Raw genomic sequence first — 16,487 nt, 5'->3', positions numbered from 1 at the left:
TGAGTAACTTTGATCGGATCGTCTCCAAACTTCATGGGAATCTAGTATATGGTCCGGCGCTCAGCTGATTAGTTTTTGGTGGCGATCGGCCTTGACCTTCATGGTTAGCGCTGGAGGTCGAAAATTATTGACCCCAAGGTCAAATGTTGAAATCCTTATTTTTTGAGTAACTTTGATCGGATCGTCTCCAAACTTCATGGGAATCTAGTATATGGTCCGGCGCTCAGCTGATTAGTTTTTGGTGGCGATCGGCCTTGACCTTCATGGTTAGCGCTGGAGGTCGAAAATTATTGACCCCAAGGTCAAATTTTGAAATCGTAGGTACCATATCGAGTAATACCTCATATGAATGCCCTTGATGAGTGCTTCCCAGATCTGTAAACAGTTTGACGCTATGACGTCATTTGATGACGTCATGACGAAAAAACGGAATTTTCATGAAAAAATTATTTCCTCAGTTCTCATCAAAATCTTTCAATATTTCATGTGCGTTGGTCATGAAGACATACTATTCACCATACGAAATTATTAAGGTCAAGGTCAAAGGTCAAGGTCACTTTGCGGTCAATCATGGAGGTCAACGAAACCCTGGCAAGATACGGTTCACCCTGTGGGTGATGTTTTATTTTTTTGTTTTTTTGTTTTTTTGTTTGTGGTTAATCATTTTTTTTTCACGTTTAGATCACTCTGTAGACCACAGTTATTATTGGAAACTCCTGTAACTTCGCATATCAGAGTCCTATAGAGATACCCTTCAGCACACAAAATTTTGAAGGTCAAGGTCAAAGGTCAAGGTCACTTTGCGGTCAATCATGGAGGTCAACGAAACCCTTATTTTTTGAGTAACTTTGATCGGATCGTCTCCAAACTTCATGGGAATCTAGTATATGGTCCGGCGCTCAGCTGATTAGTTTTTGTTGGCGATCGGCCTTGACCTTCATGGTTAGCGCTGGAGGTCGAAAATTATTGACCCCAAGGTCAAATTACGAAACCCTTATTTTTTGAGTAACTTTGATCTTATGATCTCCAATCTTGGTGGCTATATAGGGTGTGGTATGGCGCTCAGTTGTTTAGTTTTTGGTGTCGATCGGCCTTGACCTTCAAGGTCATTTTGAAGGTCATTCAATTTTGACCAAAAGGTAAAATTTTCAAGTTTCAGTTACCATATCGAGTAGTACCTCAAATTGAAGCCCTTGTTGAGTGCTTTCCAAACATATAACTAGTTTGACAATGTGACGTCATTTGACGGCGTTATGACGAAAAAACTGCACTTTTCATGTATATTGTATTGCTTTAGTTCGCATTGTTTAGGTCACTCTGTAGAGCACAGTTCCCTTTGGAAACTCTTGTAAGTTCGCATATCAGAGTCTTTTAGAGATACCCTTTAGCACACAAAATTATGAAGGTCAAGGTCAAAGGTCAAGGTCACTTTGCGGCCAATCATGGAGGTCGACGAAACACTAATTTTTTGAGTAACTTTGATCGGAGCGTCTCCAAACTTCATGGGAATCTAGTATATGGTCCGGCGCTCAGCTGATTAGTTTTTGGTGGCGATCGGCCTTGACCTTCATGGTTAGCGCTGGAGGTCGAAAATTATTGACCCCAAGGTCAAATTTTGAAATCGTAGGTACCATATCGAGTAATACCTCATATGAATGCCCTTGATGAGTGCTTCCCAGATCTGTAAACAGTTTGACGCTATGACGTCATTTGATGACGTCATGACGAAAAAACGGAATTTTCATGAAAAAATTATTTCCTCAGTTCTCATCAAAATCTTTCAATATTTCATGTGCGTTGGTCATGAAGACATACTATTCACCATACGAAATTATTAAGGTCAAGGTCAAATGGCAAGATACGGTTCACCCTGTGGGTGACATATGTTTATTTTTTTGTTTTTTTGTTTTTTTGTTTGTGGTTAATCATTTTTTTTCACGTTTAGATCACTCTGTAGACCACAGTTATTATTGGAAACTCCTGTAACTTCGCATATCAGAGTCCTATAGAGATACCCTTCAGCACACAAAAATTTGAAGGTCAAGGTCAAAGGTCAAGGTCACTTTGTGGTCAATCATGGAGGTCGACGAAACCCTTATTTTTTGAGTAACTTTGATCGGATCGTCTCCAAACTTCATGGGAATCTAGTATATGGTCCGGCGCTCAGCTGATTAGTTTTTGGTGGCGATCGGCCTTGACCTTCATGGTTAGCGCTGGAGGTCGAAAATTATTGACCCCAAGGTCAAATGTTGAAACCCTTATTTTTTGAGTAACTTTGATCGGATCGTCTCCAAACTTCATGGGAATCTAGTATATGGTCCGGCGCTCAGCTGATTAGTTTTTGGTGGCGATCGGCCTTGACCTTCATGGTTAGCGCTGGAGGTCGAAAATTATTATCTTGCCAAAACGAAGTTTTTGCAAGATGTATTAGTCAGCTTGTATGTTTGTTTTTTTGTTTGTTTTTTTGTTTTTTTGTTTTTTTGTTTGTGGTTAATCATTTTTTTTCACGTTTAGATCACTCTGTAGACCACAGTTATTATTGGAAACTCCTGTAACTTCGCATATCAGAGTCCTATAGAGATACCCTTCAGCACACAAAATTTTGAAGGTCAAGGTCAAAGGTCAAGGTCACTTTGTGGTCAATCATGGAGGTCGACGAAACCCTTATTTTTTGAGTAACTTTGATCGGATCGTCTCCAAACTTCATGGGAATCTAGTATATGGTCCGGCGCTCAGCTGATTAGTTTTTGGTGGCGATCGGCCTTGACCTTCATGGTTAGCGCTGGAGGTCGAAAATTATTGACCCCAAGGTCAAATGTTGAAACCCTTATTTTTTGAGTAACTTTGATCGGATCGTCTCCAAACTTCATGGGAATCTAGTATATGGTCCGGCGCTCAGCTGATTAGTTTTTGGTGGCGATCGACCTTGACCTTCATGGTTAGCGCTGGAGGTCGAAAATTATTGACCCCAAGGTCAAATGTTGAAATCGTAGGTACCATATCTTCGCATATCTTCGCATGTAACTTCGCATATCAGAGTCCTATAGAGATACCCTTCAGCACACAAAATTTTGAAGGTCAAGGTCAAAGGTCAAGGTCACTTTGTGGTCAATCATGGAGGTCGACGAAATCCTTATTTTTTGAGTAACTTTGATCGGATCGTCTCCAAACTTCATGGGAATCTAGTATATGGTCCGGCGCTCAGCTGATTAGTTTTTGGTGGCGATCGGCCTTGACCTTCATGGTTAGCGCTGGAGGTCGAAAATTATTGACCCCAAGGTCAAATGTTGAAATCCTTATTTTTTGAGTAACTTTGATCGGATCGTCTCCAAACTTCATGGGAATCTAGTATATGGTCCGGCGCTCAGCTGATTAGTTTTTGGTGGCGATCGGCCTTGACCTTCATGGTTAGCGCTGGAGGTCGAAAATTATTGACCCCAAGGTCAAATGTTGAAATCGTAGGTACCATATCGAGTAATACCTCATATGAATGCCCTTGATGAGTGCTTCCCAGATCTGTAAACAGTTTGACGCTATGACGTCATTTGATGACGTCATGACGAAAAAACGGAATTTTCATGAAACAATTATTTCCTCAGTTCTCATCAAAATCTTTCAATATCTCGTGGGCAGACATTCCTCAAAGAGTCGCTTCTAGTGGATAGCAGTTCTGTTCACCTCAGTGTGACCTGAAGCAAGTCACTCATGTTCACATTTTGGCAAGATACGTTTCACCCTGTGGGTGACATATGTTTTTATTTTTTTGTTTTTTTGTTTTTTTGTTTGTGGTTAATCATTTTTTTTCACGTTTAGATCACTCTGTAGACCACAGTTATTATTGGAAACTCCTGTAACTTCGCATATCAGAGTCCTATAGAGATACCCTTCAGCACACAAAATTTTGAAGGTCAAGGTCAAAGGTCAAGGTCACTTTGTGGTCAATCATGGAGGTCGACGAAACCCTTATTTTTTGAGTAACTTTGATCGGATCGTCTCCAAACTTCATGGGAATCTAGTATATGGTCCGGCGCTCAGCTGATTAGTTTTTGGTGGCGATCGGCCTTGACCTTCATGGTTAGCGCTGGAGGTCGAAAATTATTGACCCCAAGGTCAAATGTTGAAACCCTTATTTTTTGAGTAACTTTGATCGGATCGTCTCCAAACTTCATGGGAATCTAGTATATGGTCCGGCGCTCAGCTGATTAGTTTTTGGTGGCGATCGGCCTTGACCTTCATGGTTAGCGCTGGAGGTCGAAAATTATTATCTTGCCAAAACGAAGTTTTTGCAAGATGTATTAGTCAGCTTGTATGTTTGTTTTTTTGTTTGTTTTTTTGTTTTTTTGTTTTTTTGTTTGTGGTTAATCATTTTTTTTCACGTTTAGATCACTCTGTAGACCACAGTTATTATTGGAAACTCCTGTAACTTCGCATATCAGAGTCCTATAGAGATACCCTTCAGCACACAAAATTTTGAAGGTCAAGGTCAAAGGTCAAGGTCACTTTGTGGTCAATCATGGAGGTCGACGAAACCCTTATTTTTTGAGTAACTTTGATCGGATCGTCTCCAAACTTCATGGGAATCTAGTATATGGTCCGGCGCTCAGCTGATTAGTTTTTGGTGGCGATCGGCCTTGACCTTCATGGTTAGCGCTGGAGGTCGAAAATTATTGACCCCAAGGTCAAATGTTGAAATCCTTATTTTTTGAGTAACTTTGATCGGATCGTCTCCAAACTTCATGGGAATCTAGTATATGGTCCGGCGCTCAGCTGATTAGTTTTTGGTGGCGATCGGCCTTGACCTTCATGGTTAGCGCTGGAGGTCGAAAATTATTGACCCCAAGGTCAAATGTTGAAATCGTAGGTACCATATCGAGTAATACCTCATATGAATGCCCTTGATGAGTGCTTCCCAGATCTGTAAACAGTTTGACGCTATGACGTCATTTGATGACGTCATGACGAAAAAACGGAATTTTCATGAAACAATTATTTCCTCAGTTCTCATCAAAATCTTTCAATATCTCGTGGGCAGACATTCCTCAAAGAGTCGCTTCTAGTGGATAGCAGTTCTGTTCACCTCAGTGTGACCTGAAGCAAGTCACTCATGTTCACATTTTGGCAAGATACGTTTCACCCTGTGGGTGACATATGTTTTTATTTTTTTGTTTTTTTGTTTTTTTGTTTGTGGTTAATCATTTTTTTTCACGTTTAGATCACTCTGTAGACCACAGTTATTATTGGAAACTCCTGTAACTTCGCATATCAGAGTCCTATAGAGATACCCTTCAGCACACAAAATTTTGAAGGTCAAGGTCAAAGGTCAAGGTCACTTTGTGGTCAATCATGGAGGTCGACGAAACCCTTATTTTTTGAGTAACTTTGATCGGATCGTCTCCAAACTTCATGGGAATCTAGTATATGGTCCGGCGCTCAGCTGATTAGTTTTTGGTGGCGATCGGCCTTGACCTTCATGGTTAGCGCTGGAGGTCGAAAATTATTGACCCCAAGGTCAAATGTTGAAACCCTTATTTTTTGAGTAACTTTGATCGGATCGTCTCCAAACTTCATGGGAATCTAGTATATGGTCCGGCGCTCAGCTGATTAGTTTTTGGTGGCGATCGGCCTTGACCTTCATGGTTAGCGCTGGAGGTCGAAAATTATTGACCCCAAGGTCAAATGTTGAAATCGTAGGTACCATATCTTCGCATATCTTCGCATGTAACTTCGCATATCAGAGTCCTATAGAGATACCCTTCAGCACACAAAATTTTTAAGGTCAAGGTCAAAGGTCAAGGTCACTTTGTGGTCAATCATGGAGGTCGACGAAACCCTTATTTTTTGAGTAACTTTGATCGGATCGTCTCCAAACTTCATGGGAATCTAGTATATGGTCCGGCGCTCAGCTGATTAGTTTTTGGTGGCGATCGGCCTTGACCTTCATGGTTAGCGCTGGAGGTCGAAAATTATTGACCCCAAGGTCAAATGTTGAAATCCTTATTTTTTGAGTAACTTTGATCGGTTCGTCTCCAAACTTCATGGGAATCTAGTATATGGTCCGGCGCTCAGCTGATTAGTTTTTGGTGGCGATCGGCCTTGACCTTCATGGTTAGCGCTGGAGGTCGAAAATTATTGACCCCAAGGTCAAATTTTGAAATCGTAGGTACCATATCGAGTAATACCTCATATGAATGCCCTTGATGAGTGCTTCCCAGATCTGTAAACAGTTTGACGCTATGACGTCATTTGATGACGTCATGACGAAAAAACGGAATTTTCATGAAAAAATTATTTCCTCAGTTCTCATCAAAATCTTTCAATATTTCATGTGCGTTGGTCATGAAGACATACTATTCACCATACGAAATTATTAAGGTCAAGGTCAAAGGTCAAGGTCACTTTGCGGTCAATCATGGAGGTCAACGAAACCCTTATTTTTTGAGTAACTTTGATCTTATGATCTCCAAACTTGGTGGGTATATAGGGTGTGGTATGGCGCTCAGTTGATTAGTTTTTGGTGTCGATCGGCCTTGACCTTCAAGGTCATTTTGAAGGTCATTCAATTTTGACCAAAAGGTAAAATTTTCAAGTTTCAGTTACCATATCGAGTAGTACCTCAAATTGAAGCCCTTGTTGAGTGCTTTCCAAACATTGGCAAGATACGGTTCACCCTGTGGGTGAGTTTTATTTGTTTTTTTGTTTGTGGTTAATCATTTTTTTTTCACGTTTAGATCACTCTGTAGACCACAGTTATTATTGGAAACTCCTGTAACTTCGCAGATCAGAGTCCTATAGAGATACCCTTCAGCACACAAAATTTTGAAGGTCAAGGTCAAAGGTCAAGGTCACTTTGCGGTCAATCATGGAGGTCAACGAAACCCTTATTTTTTGAGTAACTTTGATCGGATCGTCTCCAAACTTCATGGGAATCTAGTATATGGTCCGGCGCTCAGCTGATTAGTTTTTGGTGGCGATCGGCCTTGGCCTTCATGGTTAGCGCTGGAGGTCGAAAATTATTGACCCCAAGGTCAAATGTTGAAACCCTTATTTTTTGAGTAACTTTGATCGGATCGTCTCCAAACTTCATGGGAATCTAGTATATGGTCCGGCGCTCAGCTGATTAGTTTTTGGTGGCGATCGGCCTTGACCTTCATGGTTAGCGCTGGAGGTCGAAAATTATTGACCCCAAGGTCAAATGTTGAAATCGTAGGTACCATATCTTCGCATATCTTCGCATGTAACTTCGCATATCAGAGTCCTATAGAGATACCCTTCAGCACACAAAATTTTGAAGGTCAAGGTCAAAGGTCAAGGTCACTTTGTGGTCAATCATGGAGGTCGACGAAACCCTTATTTTTTGAGTAACTTTGATCGGATCGTCTCCAAACTTCATGGGAATCTAGTATATGGTCCGGCGCTCAGCTGATTAGTTTTTGGTGGCGATCGGCCTTGACCTTCATGGTTAGCGCTGGAGGTCGAAAATTATTGACCCCAAGGTCAAATGTTGAAATCCTTATTTTTTGAGTAACTTTGATCGGATCGTCTCCAAACTTCATGGGAATCTAGTATATGGTCCGGCGCTCAGCTGATTAGTTTTTGGTGGCGATCGGCCTTGACCTTCATGGTTAGCGCTGGAGGTCGAAAATTATTGACCCCAAGGTCAAATTTTGAAATCGTAGGTACCATATCGAGTAATACCTCATATGAATGCCCTTGATGAGTGCTTCCCAGATCTGTAAACAGTTTGACGCTATGACGTCATTTGATGACGTCATGACGAAAAAACGGAATTTTCATGAAAAAATTATTTCCTCAGTTCTCATCAAAATCTTTCAATATTTCATGTGCGTTGGTCATGAAGACATACTATTCACCATACGAAATTATTAAGGTCAAGGTCAAAGGTCAAGGTCACTTTGCGGTCAATCATGGAGGTCAACGAAACCCTTATTTTTTGAGTAACTTTGATCTTATGATCTCCAAACTTGGTGGGTATATAGGGTGTGGTATGGCGCTCAGTTGATTAGTTTTTGGTGTCGATCGGCCTTGACCTTCAAGGTCATTTTGAAGGTCATTCAATTTTGACCAAAAGGTAAAATTTTCAAGTTTCAGTTACCATATCGAGTAGTACCTCAAATTGAAGCCCTTGTTGAGTGCTTTCCAAACATTGGCAAGATACGGTTCACCCTGTGGGTGAGTTTTATTTGTTTTTTTGTTTGTGGTTAATCATTTTTTTTTCACGTTTAGATCACTCTGTAGACCACAGTTATTATTGCAAACTCCTGTAACTTCGCAGATCAGAGTCCTATAGAGATACCCTTCAGCACACAAAATTTTGAAGGTCAAGGTCAAAGGTCAAGGTCACTTTGCGGTCAATCATGGAGGTCAACGAAACCCTTATTTTTTGAGTAACTTTGATCGGATCGTCTCCAAACTTCATGGGAATCTAGTATATGGTCCGGCGCTCAGCTGATTAGTTTTTGGTGGCGATCGGCCTTGGCCTTCATGGTTAGCGCTGGAGGTCGAAAATTATTGACCCCAAGGTCAAATGTTGAAACCCTTATTTTTTGAGTAACTTTGATCGGATCGTCTCCAAACTTCATGGGAATCTAGTATATGGTCCGGCGCTCAGCTGATTAGTTTTTGGTGGCGATCGGCCTTGACCTTCATGGTTAGCGCTGGAGGTCGAAAATTATTGACCCCAAGGTCAAATGTTGAAATCGTAGGTACCATATCTTCGCATATCTTCGCATGTAACTTCGCATATCAGAGTCCTATAGAGATACCCTTCAGCACACAAAATTTTGAAGGTCAAGGTCAAAGGTCAAGGTCACTTTGTGGTCAATCATGGAGGTCGACGAAACCCTTATTTTTTGAGTAACTTTGATCGGATCGTCTCCAAACTTCATGGGAATCTAGTATATGGTCCGGCGCTCAGCTGATTAGTTTTTGGTGGCGATCGGCCTTGACCTTCATGGTTAGCGCTGGAGGTCGAAAATTATTGACCCCAAGGTCAAATGTTGAAATCCTTATTTTTTGAGTAACTTTGATCGGATCGTCTCCAAACTTCATGGGAATCTAGTATATGGTCCGGCGCTCAGCTGATTAGTTTTTGGTGGCGATCGGCCTTGACCTTCATGGTTAGCGCTGGAGGTCGAAAATTATTGACCCCAAGGTCAAATGTTGAAATCGTAGGTACCATATCGAGTAATACCTCATATGAATGCCCTTGATGAGTGCTTCCCAGATCTGTAAACAGTTTGACGCTATGACGTCATTTGATGACGTCATGACGAAAAAACGGAATTTTCATGAAACAATTATTTCCTCAGTTCTCATCAAAATCTTTCAATATCTCGTGGGCAGACATTCCTCAAAGAGTCGCTTCTAGTGGATAGCAGTTCTGTTCACCTCAGTGTGACCTGAAGCAAGTCACTCATGTTCACATTTTGGCAAGATACGTTTCACCCTGTGGGTGACATATGTTTTTATTTTTTTGTTTTTTTGTTTTTTTGTTTGTGGTTAATCATTTTTTTTCACGTTTAGATCACTCTGTAGACCACAGTTATTATTGGAAACTCCTGTAACTTCGCATATCAGAGTCCTATAGAGATACCCTTCAGCACACAAAATTTTGAAGGTCAAGGTCAAAGGTCAAGGTCACTTTGTGGTCAATCATGGAGGTCGACGAAACCCTTATTTTTTGAGTAACTTTGATCGGATCGTCTCCAAACTTCATGGGAATCTAGTATATGGTCCGGCGCTCAGCTGATTAGTTTTTGGTGGCGATCGGCCTTGACCTTCATGGTTAGCGCTGGAGGTCGAAAATTATTGACCCCAAGGTCAAATGTTGAAACCCTTATTTTTTGAGTAACTTTGATCGGATCGTCTCCAAACTTCATGGGAATCTAGTATATGGTCCGGCGCTCAGCTGATTAGTTTTTGGTGGCGATCGGCCTTGACCTTCATGGTTAGCGCTGGAGGTCGAAAATTATTATCTTGCCAAAACGAAGTTTTTGCAAGATGTATTAGTCAGCTTGTATGTTTGTTTTTTTGTTTGTTTTTTTGTTTTTTTGTTTTTTTGTTTGTGGTTAATCATTTTTTTTCACGTTTAGATCACTCTGTAGACCACAGTTATTATTGGAAACTCCTGTAACTTCGCATATCAGAGTCCTATAGAGATACCCTTCAGCACACAAAATTTTGAAGGTCAAGGTCAAAGGTCAAGGTCACTTTGTGGTCAATCATGGAGGTCGACGAAACCCTTATTTTTTGAGTAACTTTGATCGGATCGTCTCCAAACTTCATGGGAATCTAGTATATGGTCCGGCGCTCAGCTGATTAGTTTTTGGTGGCGATCGGCCTTGACCTTCATGGTTAGCGCTGGAGGTCGAAAATTATTGACCCCAAGGTCAAATGTTGAAACCCTTATTTTTTGAGTAACTTTGATCGGATCGTCTCCAAACTTCATGGGAATCTAGTATATGGTCCGGCGCTCAGCTGATTAGTTTTTGGTGGCGATCGACCTTGACCTTCATGGTTAGCGCTGGAGGTCGAAAATTATTGACCCCAAGGTCAAATGTTGAAATCGTAGGTACCATATCTTCGCATATCTTCGCATGTAACTTCGCATATCAGAGTCCTATAGAGATACCCTTCAGCACACAAAATTTTTAAGGTCAAGGTCAAAGGTCAAGGTCACTTTGTGGTCAATCATGGAGGTCGACGAAACCCTTATTTTTTGAGTAACTTTGATCGGATCGTCTCCAAACTTCATGGGAATCTAGTATATGGTCCGGCGCTCAGCTGATTAGTTTTTGGTGGCGATCGGCCTTGACCTTCATGGTTAGCGCTGGAGGTCGAAAATTATTGACCCCAAGGTCAAATGTTGAAATCCTTATTTTTTGAGTAACTTTGATCGGTTCGTCTCCAAACTTCATGGGAATCTAGTATATGGTCCGGCGCTCAGCTGATTAGTTTTTGGTGGCGATCGGCCTTGACCTTCATGGTTAGCGCTGGAGGTCGAAAATTATTGACCCCAAGGTCAAATTTTGAAATCGTAGGTACCATATCGAGTAATACCTCATATGAATGCCCTTGATGAGTGCTTCCCAGATCTGTAAACAGTTTGACGCTATGACGTCATTTGATGACGTCATGACGAAAAAACGGAATTTTCATGAAAAAATTATTTCCTCAGTTCTCATCAAAATCTTTCAATATTTCATGTGCGTTGGTCATGAAGACATACTATTCACCATACGAAATTATTAAGGTCAAGGTCAAAGGTCAAGGTCACTTTGCGGTCAATCATGGAGGTCAACGAAACCCTTATTTTTTGAGTAACTTTGATCTTATGATCTCCAAACTTGGTGGGTATATAGGGTGTGGTATGGCGCTCAGTTGATTAGTTTTTGGTGTCGATCGGCCTTGACCTTCAAGGTCATTTTGAAGGTCATTCAATTTTGACCAAAAGGTAAAATTTTCAAGTTTCAGTTACCATATCGAGTAGTACCTCAAATTGAAGCCCTTGTTGAGTGCTTTCCAAACATTGGCAAGATACGGTTCACCCTGTGGGTGAGTTTTATTTGTTTTTTTGTTTGTGGTTAATCATTTTTTTTTCACGTTTAGATCACTCTGTAGACCACAGTTATTATTGGAAACTCCTGTAACTTCGCAGATCAGAGTCCTATAGAGATACCCTTCAGCACACAAAATTTTGAAGGTCAAGGTCAAAGGTCAAGGTCACTTTGCGGTCAATCATGGAGGTCAACGAAACCCTTATTTTTTGAGTAACTTTGATCGGATCGTCTCCAAACTTCATGGGAATCTAGTATATGGTCCGGCGCTCAGCTGATTAGTTTTTGGTGGCGATCGGCCTTGGCCTTCATGGTTAGCGCTGGAGGTCGAAAATTATTGACCCCAAGGTCAAATGTTGAAACCCTTATTTTTTGAGTAACTTTGATCGGATCGTCTCCAAACTTCATGGGAATCTAGTATATGGTCCGGCGCTCAGCTGATTAGTTTTTGGTGGCGATCGGCCTTGACCTTCATGGTTAGCGCTGGAGGTCGAAAATTATTGACCCCAAGGTCAAATGTTGAAATCGTAGGTACCATATCTTCGCATATCTTCGCATGTAACTTCGCATATCAGAGTCCTATAGAGATACCCTTCAGCACACAAAATTTTGAAGGTCAAGGTCAAAGGTCAAGGTCACTTTGTGGTCAATCATGGAGGTCGACGAAACCCTTATTTTTTGAGTAACTTTGATCGGATCGTCTCCAAACTTCATGGGAATCTAGTATATGGTCCGGCGCTCAGCTGATTAGTTTTTGGTGGCGATCGGCCTTGACCTTCATGGTTAGCGCTGGAGGTCGAAAATTATTGACCCCAAGGTCAAATGTTGAAATCCTTATTTTTTGAGTAACTTTGATCGGATCGTCTCCAAACTTCATGGGAATCTAGTATATGGTCCGGCGCTCAGCTGATTAGTTTTTGGTGGCGATCGGCCTTGACCTTCATGGTTAGCGCTGGAGGTCGAAAATTATTGACCCCAAGGTCAAATTTTGAAATCGTAGGTACCATATCGAGTAATACCTCATATGAATGCCCTTGATGAGTGCTTCCCAGATCTGTAAACAGTTTGACGCTATGACGTCATTTGATGACGTCATGACGAAAAAAACGGAATTTTCATGAAAAAATTATTTCCTCAGTTCTCATCAAAATCTTTCAATATTTCATGTGCGTTGGTCATGAAGACATACTATTCACCATACGAAATTATTAAGGTCAAGGTCAAAGGTCAAGGTCACTTTGCGGTCAATCATGGAGGTCAACGAAACCCTTATTTTTTGAGTAACTTTGATCTTATGATCTCCAAACTTGGTGGGTATATAGGGTGTGGTATGGCGCTCAGTTGATTAGTTTTTGGTGTCGATCGGCCTTGACCTTCAAGGTCATTTTGAAGGTCATTCAATTTTGACCAAAAGGTAAAATTTTCAAGTTTCAGTTACCATATCGAGTAGTACCTCAAATTGAAGCCCTTGTTGAGTGCTTTCCAAACATTGGCAAGATACGGTTCACCCTGTGGGTGAGTTTTATTTGTTTTTTTGTTTGTGGTTAATCATTTTTTTTTCACGTTTAGATCACTCTGTAGACCACAGTTATTATTGCAAACTCCTGTAACTTCGCAGATCAGAGTCCTATAGAGATACCCTTCAGCACACAAAATTTTGAAGGTCAAGGTCAAAGGTCAAGGTCACTTTGCGGTCAATCATGGAGGTCAACGAAACCCTTATTTTTTGAGTAACTTTGATCGGATCGTCTCCAAACTTCATGGGAATCTAGTATATGGTCCGGCGCTCAGCTGATTAGTTTTTGGTGGCGATCGGCCTTGGCCTTCATGGTTAGCGCTGGAGGTCGAAAATTATTGACCCCAAGGTCAAATGTTGAAACCCTTATTTTTTGAGTAACTTTGATCGGATCGTCTCCAAACTTCATGGGAATCTAGTATATGGTCCGGCGCTCAGCTGATTAGTTTTTGGTGGCGATCGGCCTTGACCTTCATGGTTAGCGCTGGAGGTCGAAAATTATTGACCCCAAGGTCAAATGTTGAAATCCTTATTTTTTGAGTAACTTTGATCGGATCGTCTCCAAACTTCATGGGAATCTAGTATATGGTCCGGCGCTCAGCTGATTAGTTTTTGGTGGCGATCGGCCTTGACCTTCATGGTTAGCGCTGGAGGTCGAAAATTATTGACCCCAAGGTCAAATTTTGAAATCGTAGGTACCATATCGAGTAATACCTCATATGAATGCCCTTGATGAGTGCTTCCCAGATCTGTAAACAGTTTGACGCTATGACGTCATTTGATGACGTCATGACGAAAAAACGGAATTTTCACATTTGGGCAAGATACGGTTCACCCTGTGGGTGACATATTTTTATTTTTTTATTTTTTTGTTTTTATGTTTGTGGTTAATCATTTTTTTTCACGTTTAGATCACTCTGTAGACCACAGTTATTATTGGAAACTCCTGTAACTTCGCATATCAGAGTCCTATAGAGATACCCTTCAGCACACAAAATTTTGAAGGTCAAGGTCAAAGGTCAAGGTCACTTTGTGGTCAATCATGGAGGACGACGAAACCCTTATTTTTTGAGTAACTTTGATCGGATCGTCTCCAAACTTCATGGGAATCTAGTATATGGTCCGGCGCTCAGCTGATTAGTTTTTGGTGGCGATCGGCCTTGACCTTCATGGTTAGCGCTGGAGGTCGAAAATTATTGACCCCAAGGTCAAATGTTGAAACCCTTATTTTTTGAGTAACTTTGATCAGATCGTCTCCAAACTTCATGGGAATCTAGTATATGGTCCGGCGCTCAGCTGATTAGTTTTTGGTGGCGATCGGCCTTGACCTTCATGGTTAGCGCTGGAGGTCGAAAATTATTGACCCCAAGGTCAAATGTTGAAATCGTAGGTACCATATCTTCGCATATCTTCGCATGTAACTTCGCATATCAGAGTCCTATAGAGATACCCTTCAGCACACAAAATTTTGAAGGTCAAGGTCAAAGGTCAAGGTCACTTTGTGGTCAATCATGGAGGTCGACGAAACCCTTATTTTTTGAGTAACTTTGATCGGATCGTCTCCAAACTTCATGGGAATCTAGTATATGGTCCGGCGCTCAGCTGATTAGTTTTTGGTGGCGATCGGCCTTGACCTTCATGGTTAGCGCTGGAGGTCGAAAATTATTGACCCCAAGGTCAAATGTTGAAATCCTTATTTTTTGAGTAACTTTGATCGGATCGTCTCCAAACTTCATGGGAATCTAGTATATGGTCCGGCGCTCAGCTGATTAGTTTTTGGTGGCGATCGGCCTTGACCTTCATGGTTAGCGCTGGAGGTCGAAAATTATTGACCCCAAGGTCAAATTTTGAAATCGTAGGTACCATATCGAGTAATACCTCATATGAATGCCCTTGATGAGTGCTTCCCAGATCTGTAAACAGTTTGACGCTATGACGTCATTTGATGACGTCATGACGAAAAAACGGAATTTTCATGAAAAAATTATTTCCTCAGTTCTCATCAAAATCTTTCAATATTTCATGTGCGTTGGTCATGAAGACATACTATTCACCATACGAAATTATTAAGGTCAAGGTCAAAGGTCAAGGTCACTTTGCGGTCAATCATGGAGGTCAACGAAACCCTTATTTTTTGAGTAACTTTGATCTTATGATCTCCAAACTTGGTGGGTATATAGGGTGTGGTATGGCGCTCAGTTGATTAGTTTTTGGTGTCGATCGGCCTTGACCTTCAAGGTCATTTTGAAGGTCATTCAATTTTGACCAAAAGGTAAAATTTTCAAGTTTCAGTTACCATATCGAGTAGTACCTCAAATTGAAGCCCTTGTTGAGTGCTTTCCAAACACTGGCAAGATACGGTTCACCCTGTGGGTGAGTTTTATTTTTTTGTTATCTTGCCAAAACGAAGTTTTTGCAAGATGTATCAGTCAGCTTGTATGTTTGTTTGTTTGTTTGTTTTTTTGTTTTTTTATCTTGCCAAAACGAAGTTTTTGCAAGATGTATTAGTCAGCTTGTATGTTTGTTTTTATCTTGCCAAAACGAAGTTTTTGCAAGATGTATCAGTCAGCTTGTATGTTTGTTTGTTTGTTTGTTTTTTTGTTTTTTTGTTTTTTTGTTTGTGGTTAATCATTTTTTTTTCACGTTTAGATCACTCTGTAGACCACAGTTATTATTGGAAACTCCTGTAACTTCGCATATCAGAGTCCTATAGAGATACCCTTCAGCACACAAAATTTTGAAGGTCAAGGTCAAAGGTCAAGGTCACTTTGTGGTCAATCATGGAGGTCGACGAAACACTAATTTTTTGAGTAACTTTGATCGGATCGTCTCCAAACTTCATGGGAATCTAGTATATGGTCCGGCGCTCAGCTGATTAGTTTTTGGTGGCGATCGGCCTTGACCTTCATGGTTAGCGCTGGAGGTCGAAAATTATTGACCCCAAGGTCAAATTTTGAAATCGTAGGTACCATATCGAGTAATACCTCATATGAATGCCCTTGATGAGTGCTTCCCAGATCTGTAAACAGTTTGACGCTATGACGTCATTTGATGACGTCATGACGAAAAAACGGAATTTTCACATTTGGGCAAGATACGGTTCACCCTGTGGGTGACATATTTTTATTTTTTTATTTTTTTGTTTTTATGTTTGTGGTTAATCATTTTTTTTCACGTTTAGATCACTCTGTAGACCACAGTTATTATTGGAAACTCCTGTAACTTCGCATATCAGAGTCCTATAGAGATACCCTTCAGCACACAAAATTTTGAAGGTCAAGGTCAAAGGTCAAGGTCACTTTGTGGTCAATCATGGAGGACGACGAAACCCTTATTTTTTGAGTAACTTTGATCGGATCGTCTCCAAACTTCATGGGAATCTAGTATATGGTCCG

The sequence above is a fragment of the Myxine glutinosa genome, chromosome 9 (assembly GCF_964187855.1).
Source record: "Myxine glutinosa chromosome 9, kmMyxGlut1.1, whole genome shotgun sequence".
Classification (NCBI taxonomy): Eukaryota; Metazoa; Chordata; class Myxini; order Myxiniformes; family Myxinidae; genus Myxine; species Myxine glutinosa.
This window is presented reverse-complemented; position numbering follows the sequence as displayed.